Source organism: Ursus arctos, unplaced genomic scaffold (genome assembly GCF_023065955.2).
Source record: "Ursus arctos isolate Adak ecotype North America unplaced genomic scaffold, UrsArc2.0 scaffold_1, whole genome shotgun sequence".
Lineage (NCBI taxonomy): Eukaryota > Metazoa > Chordata > Mammalia > Carnivora > Ursidae > Ursus > Ursus arctos.
Window position 1 is genome coordinate 46660146 of NW_026622763.1, and position 9095 is coordinate 46669240.

Below are 9095 nucleotides of genomic sequence, written 5' to 3' on the forward strand. Positions count from 1 at the left end.
GGGTGTCAGCCTTTGTAGTACACCAAATTGAGTACGTGTTAAAATATTTTGGCTCTTTTATGCAAAGAAAGCTCAATATTGTCATCTAGAATTGATGAACCCAAACTGTGGAAAAAAAAATAAGCAGGAGTGCTATTCCTTTCCTGAATAAGAAAGAAGAAATACCACTGTTTCATCATGACCTAGTAATGATAAAAAGCTGGGTTTGAGAAGTCTAAATCACTAAACTCATCTTATTTCTCTCACATACGTAGAAAGTAAGTTTCAGTGAAAAGGAGATATTTGTAATGAGTTAAGCATATATTTGTGTAATAAATATGATTCATTTCTTCAGCAAATCTGTGTTGAGAACGACTGCATATAAGGCACCACGCAGGATGCCAATATGAACAGCTATGGTCTCTACCCTGAAAACCTTAACAGTTTAGTGGACAAGCTGCCAGTCAACAACCATTAGAACTCAGATGTATCAGAGAACTCAAGATTCCAATTGTCATGTTTATACACCCATTCAAAGTACAATATCTAAGTAGTGCTAGATATTTAAAGACCATTTGCATTAGACAATTATAAACATAAGGCAAAATAAATTAATTTTCCAAAAATGTTTTAAAACCCTTAAGAGTATACACCTTGAATCCTTAATGTTAAACACTTTAACTGACATAAATCATTGTCTCTTTGTGACAATAAGTACTACGATTTAGATTACATTTGAGTGTACAAATTTGGGGTTCTAAAAATATTTGTACTCCTCTAATTATCTATGTTCTCTATTTCTAGGGCATTAGAACTTGAGATGAACACTATCTTCTTCTTTCCTAACCCTGCACAAGGTCACTTTGCTTTCTCTACTTCTCCGTCCCCTAACACCCAGGATCTCATATGTGGCTTCATTCCCTATTTACTACCATTTCATCACTCATATTTGAGGCCTAGACATTTCACACTCTTATTCCTTTTAATGGCACTAGTCCTTTTCTTTCAAACTCTTCTATGTTGGGAAAGTTCCTTTGATTTCCTCAAAATAAAACAAGCAGAACATTCTAATCGTAGCCAAATCAGAGTAATACAATGACATCCCTAGACCAGGAAAGCAAAGCCACTCAACCTTTAAAACAACCTCAAAAACACTTCAAATGTATTGGTACATCTCATAATATCATAATGCCTTCAGACTTCCACCTTAATTTCAACTTTGGTTTAACACAAATACATTACTCAAGAGTCAGTATTCAAGATGAACATTTAAACAATCTTCAATCTGTCTTATTCTCTAGTGTTGTAATTACATAGTCCACTTTAATTGCTAATGGAGATTATTTCAGCTCCATTATGGATTGAAAAGACTTCAATCTTTGGTAATGTAACCACTAGGTATATTTGGGTGGGATATGTACAACCGCATTCATAGGATAAATACAATTTTGTTGTCTCTAAAAAGAATGTGCACGTTTCTCGGGTTAGTGATCACTGCAAGTCTTTGGGAAGGCTAGCAAACTTCTGAGCCTTAGTGTTCCCACCTCAAGAGGTGGTTGTAGGATTTAAAAGGAGCATTTGAAGATCCCTTAATGAACTGCTTGGCAAAAATGAGAGCTCCAGGGGGCGCCTGGGTGGCTCAGTCGTTAAGCGTCTGCCTTCAGCTCAGGCGTGATCCAGGCATTCTGGGATTGAGCCCCACATCAGGCTCCTCCGCTGGGAGCCTGCTTCTTCCTCTCCCACTCCCCCTGCTTGTGTTCCCCCTCTCGCTGGCTGTCTGTCTCTCTGTCAAATAAATAAATAAAATCTTTTAAAAAAAATGAGAGCTCCATATTTGAGGCTGTTAAGCTAATGTTATTATCAGTAATCTTAACAATATGTAAATGGTGCTATTCATATTTTTCTTTATGACAGTGTACCTGTTCATATATTCATTTTCTGTCTTCATAATGTTGCCATGACCCACCTCTTGGCAATGCATAGTCTGTTATTCGTTATAAATGAGAAGAATTGTGGATTGCTAAAGAAAACAATAAATAAAACCAACTCATTTACTACCCTTAGTTTGATGATTTCCTTTGCAAGATTCTGGATTTTGTTAGTGATCACCAATGAAATAAAGTAAGTGAATGGCCATATTAGCAAATACTTCCTTCAGGCTCAGACATCTTATTTGCTGATTTAAAAATTCAGAGTTACATTCCTGATGATCGAAGTACTAGAGTAAGTTTGATTTCACACATAAATGAGAAATTTCATGATATGCTCTTTAAAAAATTCCTATCAAAGTAGATAGTTTTAAGATGCATTATTAGGATATCTGGCAGGTCACCTCTACTGACTGTTCTCTACTAATGAAAAAGTCTGATGGATCTGGTTCGAAAACAGAAAGAAAACATAATTGGATAGTTAAGAAATTCTTGATTTTTAGACACTTCTTTCATGTTTCCCTACTTAAAAGTTTTTAGATACTTCACATCAACAATTTGTAATAGCTTATTACTGACAACTTTACCAACAGAGAATTAAAAAATGGAATGGTCCTATTAGAGATGCATAACTAGAACTGTCTTTTAAAATAGGATTAAAAGTAAATGTTAACAACAGTGCACTTTAAATGCTGTACCATTTGCATTCAAAATAGAATACATTTTGATTATTTTATATTATTTGATATATATACCAAATGTCTACCATTATTGAACACCTCCTTATCATGTGTGAGACACTGAAATGGCTTTTTTAAATAGAAACCTTATTTGTATAGAACCCCTTAGAAGTAGACACTTCCAATTCTACAAATACTGAAGTTGCATTTGAGAAACAGTATTTGGCTAAGACCACATATAAAGCAAGAGAAATACCTAGAAAAACACATTTTAACCACACTAACATGAATATAAATTTGTTGTTCTATGCTTTTAGCCCTTTATAAAAATATTTTATAAATATTCTGAAATACAGTAAGGATGTAATTTGAATTTTTAAGAATGTCTCTGCATAACAATACTATAAACATTCATTCCTGAAAGTCTATCAGATGATCTCATGAGATTGTAAGAACCTTGCTCCCACTTGACCCTTAAAGATGCTATTTCTTTTCTCCTTACAGAAATTACTATGAGCCAAGTTTGCTCAGGGTAACAAGAATATGTGTTTTGTTAAGGGGGAAAAATCATCACTTAAACTTTGTTATATTTTATTTGATGAAAGGATCATCTATAAAAATTAGTCCCATAATATTCATCTATATGGAATGCTAATTTTATATCATTATCCAGAGAAAGCAAAGTAAGGCATAATTTACAATAAAATATTCTATGTGTCTTATTAAAAATGTACATACAGTTAATAAGCTACCCTTACCCTAAACCCTGAAGGAAGCATTGTCCGTTGGACTTGAAAGAATAATCACTTAGTGGAGTTAAATCAATAAATAAGAGGATATTTCTTTATCATATAACATTTTTCTGATTTTCCCATTTTACTTTTCTGTATGCATTTTCATATCTACTACTTAATTCTTTTTTGAATTTCTAATTATAGGCTCTCAAGAAGATGAAAATAATTACTTAGATTCTAAGATACACAGTTTATGAGCAACTAGTCCAGTTGACAGATACTACAGCTAATGAAATCACCCCTATTTTCTGAAAATAATCAGATGACACAGGATGTCTAGTTTGGCATATAACACATAGAAAATTTCATTAAAAATCTCTACAGAAATGTTCTGTGCTTATTTTTTAATGCATCTGTCTAATCTTATTAATCCTTCTTTAGGAGCTCCATTTTCCAATTATTTATGTTAATAGTTTGACCAAACAGTGGAGCAAAATTTGTATTACTGGCAAACATCTCAAATGTTCAGAAGATGATATGCACAAAAGAGAAAAAGGGATAGAAAAAAGGCATACATTCAGAGCAGCGATGGTAGGTTAATGACATGGTAAGCATACTTACTCCCTCTAAATTTCCAAGCGAACAATCGGGTGCAATTAGTTCTATTGTATTTTGATAAATGATTCAGAAAGTTTTGTAAAAAATCCAAGGAGACATTTTAAAGAAATTTATAATCAATAATAGCAGTCTCTCAAACACTTGACACAACAAAAGGAAATCATAAAATGAATAGCAATGAAATTACAATTAAAGAAATTGTATATTTTAATAATAATATATGGCATTTTTGGCTCCCTATTATATCACCTTAAAAATCCAAAGGTAATCCATTTCCTGTATAAAAGAAGCAATGACAGCATGTTTTCACTTCAAATACAGTTGTTTTTCTAAAGACAAAAGAAGAAAGAACTCTTTTCAGTGTGGCTAAAAAGATATCAAATAATTCGACTGTATATATAATGCCAACTCAAATTTGTGTGTCGCAGATTACGTTTATTGGCACTGTTCAAGGCACTCCAACCTCCTGTCTCTCTTTATCGTGGTCTGGCATTTTTCCTCACCACCCAGAAGAGTTTTGTTCCTCCAAAGTTTATTCTACCTTTGGCTGCCAAGAGCTGATGGCTTTCCCTGTTGCCTAAAGCCATTTCCTTCCAGCTGTACATAGAGGGGGAAGAGCCAGTGAGACCTTCAATGAGGAAATTTTGTTTTGCAGTATGGCAAAATACCAAAACTGTCCTCTCACATTCTACAAAAGTAGTCTACCCACGTTCTGTGAATGGTCTTCCATAAATCCTCAAATGAAAATTATTTTTATACAATCTTATAATATCCATTTTATTACGAAACTGCCATCTTAAGTGGTATTCTAACTTACATAGTTCTGAAGAAGCAAGCTATAATACCTCTGCGTAAGAATAATTAGCTAATTTGTGACATGTAAAACAGAGGAACAACTTCAATTAGTACATGGAGGCACTCCAACCCATGACAACCACAACGTGCCACCTTAGTAGCAAATTTAACAAAATCTCTGGTGACAATTCATGAAATAGTTTAGTCCTTCCAGAAGAAATATGATTGCCAAATTCTTTATATGAAAAAAAAAATCAACAATGTGGCTGCTCACTCGCTAGATCAGAAAAATAAAATCAAAGCTGCTTGCCTAACTGAAAGCTAGATTTTCAACCACATGTTAATACTAAAAATGTTTAATATCTTTAAATACAGACTCAAAAAAAATAATGGGCAGACCTATTGCCATACAAAGTGTGTATATTTGTATAAATTCTAGCATAAATATGACACTATCATTAATCAGCATGAATTTTGAAGCCTCCTTTCCTCCACACCCAATAATAGTGATAGATCTTCACAGATTAGCCCGCAGTGTCTCTCTGAACCTTCCTGAGTGGACACTTTGGATTAGTGAGATAATTTGCCCCTTGAACCTGGAGTAAACACCACCTTGGATCATGCTGGCCCCGATCTATGGCCTCAGCCTCATTTGAATATACTTCCATCAACTGAGCTCATTCAACTATCCATATTCATTACAAAACAACATTTTAAATTTAGTGATTACTGAGAGACCCTCAAATTCCTGGCAAAAGACACAATTAAACCTAATAAGGTCATCCTTGCATGTTAGAAGTTACTCATACTAAAGTCACATTGGCTTATGCACTCCAATTTTCCTTCAGAATATATTTTAATCCAGTTGTGGTCACTGCTTTCCTAAAAATATGCTATAATCTACTTACCTTTGAATACATTATTGCCTACACTGTTGAAAGATGGGAATACATCTCAGGATATTTCACTTCCTCAAAATCATAGTGCAGGGATGTAAATGTACCAGATGCTCAACAAATAAAAAAGAAATTGAATCATAAAATGCAGAAATTGACTGGGTTGATGTGCTCTCTGGTGAAATAAGTCATATCTTTGTGATTTATTATTTACACAAATATTTAGGAACCCCCCACTACTTCATGCCAGGCACTGTTCTGGACACTGGGCCAACAGTCAAGACTTGGTCTCTGTGCCTTTGGAGAATTCAATATTCAAGTCCACAAAATATCTGCATGCTATAATAAGCACCATGAAGGAAACAAATAAGTACCAAGACAGAGACCAACAGATGACAACCCTACTTTTGACAGGTGATCAAGAATGATCACCTGAGGAAGAGACTTATGAGCTGAGACTTAAAGTTTGAGAAGGAGCTAGCCATTCAAAGAGTGAAAGGAACAGTCCAGGCACTGGGAACAGCATTTAAAAAGGCCTTAGGGGGTGAAATTATTCCATGTCTTCCAAGTACCAAAAGAGTAGTGTGACCGAAGCATATAAATGAGGGGGATGGATTCAGTGAGGTTTAAGAAGGGCCAGACCAGAGAGAGCTATAGGCTAACAGAAGGAATTTGTTGTTGATTGATTTCTATGTTTCTGCATTTATTCCTTTATTTTCTATGCAGTTAGCTAATGAATGTTTTTAAGGAGAGGCATGATGGTACTGCTGTGTATGGAGAGTGAATTGCAGGGGGGCGGGGGAACTATGGAAGTAGACTAATACGAAGCCTGTAGCAGAAATCCAGGTAAATTATGATGGTGGTTTGAGCTAATTTACTGGCATAGTAGACATAGAGAACAAGGCAAAAGAGATATATCTGAGAAATATAAATAAATAGAGATACGTTTGGAAGAGAAAACTGATAGATCCGAATCTAGAGTAGCTATGGATGAAATGCTGTGTTGAGGAAAAGAGAGAGCAATCTACATTTGGATGCTGAAGCCATTTATTCAGGTGTTAAAGATTGGGGGAAAAGATCTAAGACAGTTTTAGAAAAAATCATAATCATACCATTATGACATTTAGAATGATCCATTTATATTAATAAACTTTAAGCTCCTTAGCAAGGTCATGCCTCGGATTAGAAAAATACCAAATAAATCCTTCCAGCATATCACATTCTGTCATGTATCTACTAGGAATAGAAATTAGATAAATGTTAGTTTCTATTATCAATGCAAAATCCAAGAGTCTATTTTTTTTTTTCTTGCCACAAAGAAAGTGGTTTGGTCATACTGAATAAAGTGAATAGGACCCCACTGATTCCACCTCTGAATCTCTTACTTTTTCTTTGCTGACAAAACTCACCTCAGCAGCAGGTAGCAAAAACACAGAAGCACTACCACTGGAGGGTTCCCATGATTATTTCCTGGTCCTAGGGGACACAATGAGGCATAAGATGCTCTTGGCAGAAAGCCAGACCTGACTCATCTTTCTTCTGTAGACTCACCAAGGTACCCAGTTAGCCCTGCCCTAAACCATAGGAATCATGGCATATTGTATACTGAACCTCTGTAAAAATACATCACTATGTCCCATGATTGCACAATGGTTCACTTCCAAAAGGGAAGCTCCAATAGACAGGTAATTTAAACATACACAAAATGCAAAAACTTACCTTAAGCAAAACTATTACCAGTTGCCTAAATAGAAGGCACACTCTCCATTACACCAAATGTCATATCTTGTCTAGCATTCTGTGAATAAGCTATTCTAACGATCATGATAACTCCATACATAAGGATCAGATAAGACTAGCTTTGAATAATCAATAAAAAATTTTAAATCATATTTACCATAGTTTCTAAGAAAGTGAATGCTAGTTTATTTTTAAAAATGGGAAAAGAATTTGAAGACTTTTTAATAAAATGGACTATTTAATCACTGCACTTGGTTTGCAGATTATATATAGTTAGGTTTTATTGATGTTAAAGCAAAAATTATGAAAATATATTTTAAATTCTCGAAAGAAAGAAAGAAAGAAAAACAGTGTCTTCCTTCTGCCCATTGGGAAGGAGGAGAAATAGATAAGAACATTAACTGTGTTTCTGAAAAGAAATGAAACTCCCAACATTGACACACAGAAACTGAAAATCCACCATTCTTTGAAAAGCCTGTGTTGATCTGGTCTTTATCTTATTGAAGTTAGCTTTTTAAAAACTCCCCTAAGCTTCTCAGATACAAAATTGTTCTTAGCTTCAGAGGAGATAAACATTACTAGGAAGGCTGCAAATATAATTTAAAATGAAACACTAAAATAATGAGTAAAGTGTTTGTTATAATCACAAAAGTTGGCATTACAGTTTTTTAGTTTGGTAATCTTGTTTTGATCTTTTGTCTTTAATACAAGTAACGAAAATACCTATTTTTTCCCTTAAAGTAAATGACGGCTTCAGTTGAGACCGATAAAAAGTTAAAATGATTCTGAATCTTTTCTGGATTTCATTATAAAATGCTTATTCGTTTGAGGACTGTGTCGAGAAGTGGGGCAAGCAGTCTTGTCAATTAACTCCTGTTTGCGAGCTGCTTCGCTGTCCCTACAGGTAGGATCCGCTATGCTCGTTCTGCACGCTCAACCTTGCAGATGGGAAATACAACACAGGCTTTTTTCTCGCAAAGAATACGACCTGCGCCTGGAACTGAAACCCATCCAACAATTTTGCTAGCATAAACATAAAGAAACAGCGGACGCAAACCATCAAGTTTAAGTGCCTTTCCTTTCCCCATTTTCGAAACCTGCCAGCAAATGCACACCGTCAAAATCCGCAAAGGACCGGCCTTGCACTGGAAATAGGTGCCTTTCCAGATCCTCTTTCTCCAATTGCTTGGACCTCTCCGTTCAGCAGCTTCTCTCCTCTCTACTTTTCAGGTGGCGTAACACCAAGCGGCCAAAACCGAGACATGGGAAAATGGACACAGGTGGGTGTGGTGGCTGAGGCGAGCGCCGGCGAGAGACCGAGGGCTTCCCGGTCCGCCACACTAGAGGAGCAACAGAAAAGGCACTTACTTGCAACCTTGCCCGCCGATAATGCCCATCCAGCGCACCCGCACAGTCGGGCCAGTGAGGAGGGCGCGGGCTGCAGGGACCCTTCCTCGCTTCTGGTCTCTCCCCACCGGCGTTCTCTCTGCTGCTCCGGCTCCCTCTTTCTTTTGGCTCCTGTTGCTCAGCGGGCGCCTGCCACCTCCAGCCGCTGGCACCCAGGTTAGCCCAGCTCTACTGGGCTGGCGAGAGGGTGGAATTGGAACCAGACACCCGCCTCCAGAGCGCCGGCGAGGGCCAGCACCGAGACTGAGCCCCTCCTTCCGGGGCGCGCCCAGACCAGCGGCAGCCCCGCCCCCGCCTCCCACCCCCACTCCCCGGGGC

The 9095-nt window shown here is 36.7% G+C and overlaps 1 protein-coding gene across 1 annotated transcript in view; it reads right to left on the reverse strand.

The window, feature by feature from the left end:
• Nucleotides 1–9001, reverse strand: part of SCN9A (sodium voltage-gated channel alpha subunit 9) — a 164950-nt gene extending 155949 nt beyond the window's left edge. The window contains exon 1 of the mRNA XM_026492633.4: nt 8739–9001. The gene's annotated coding sequence lies outside the window, so the exon portion shown is untranslated. The remainder of the gene's footprint in view (nt 1–8738) is intronic.
• Between the last annotated feature and the right edge of the window lie 94 nt (nt 9002–9095).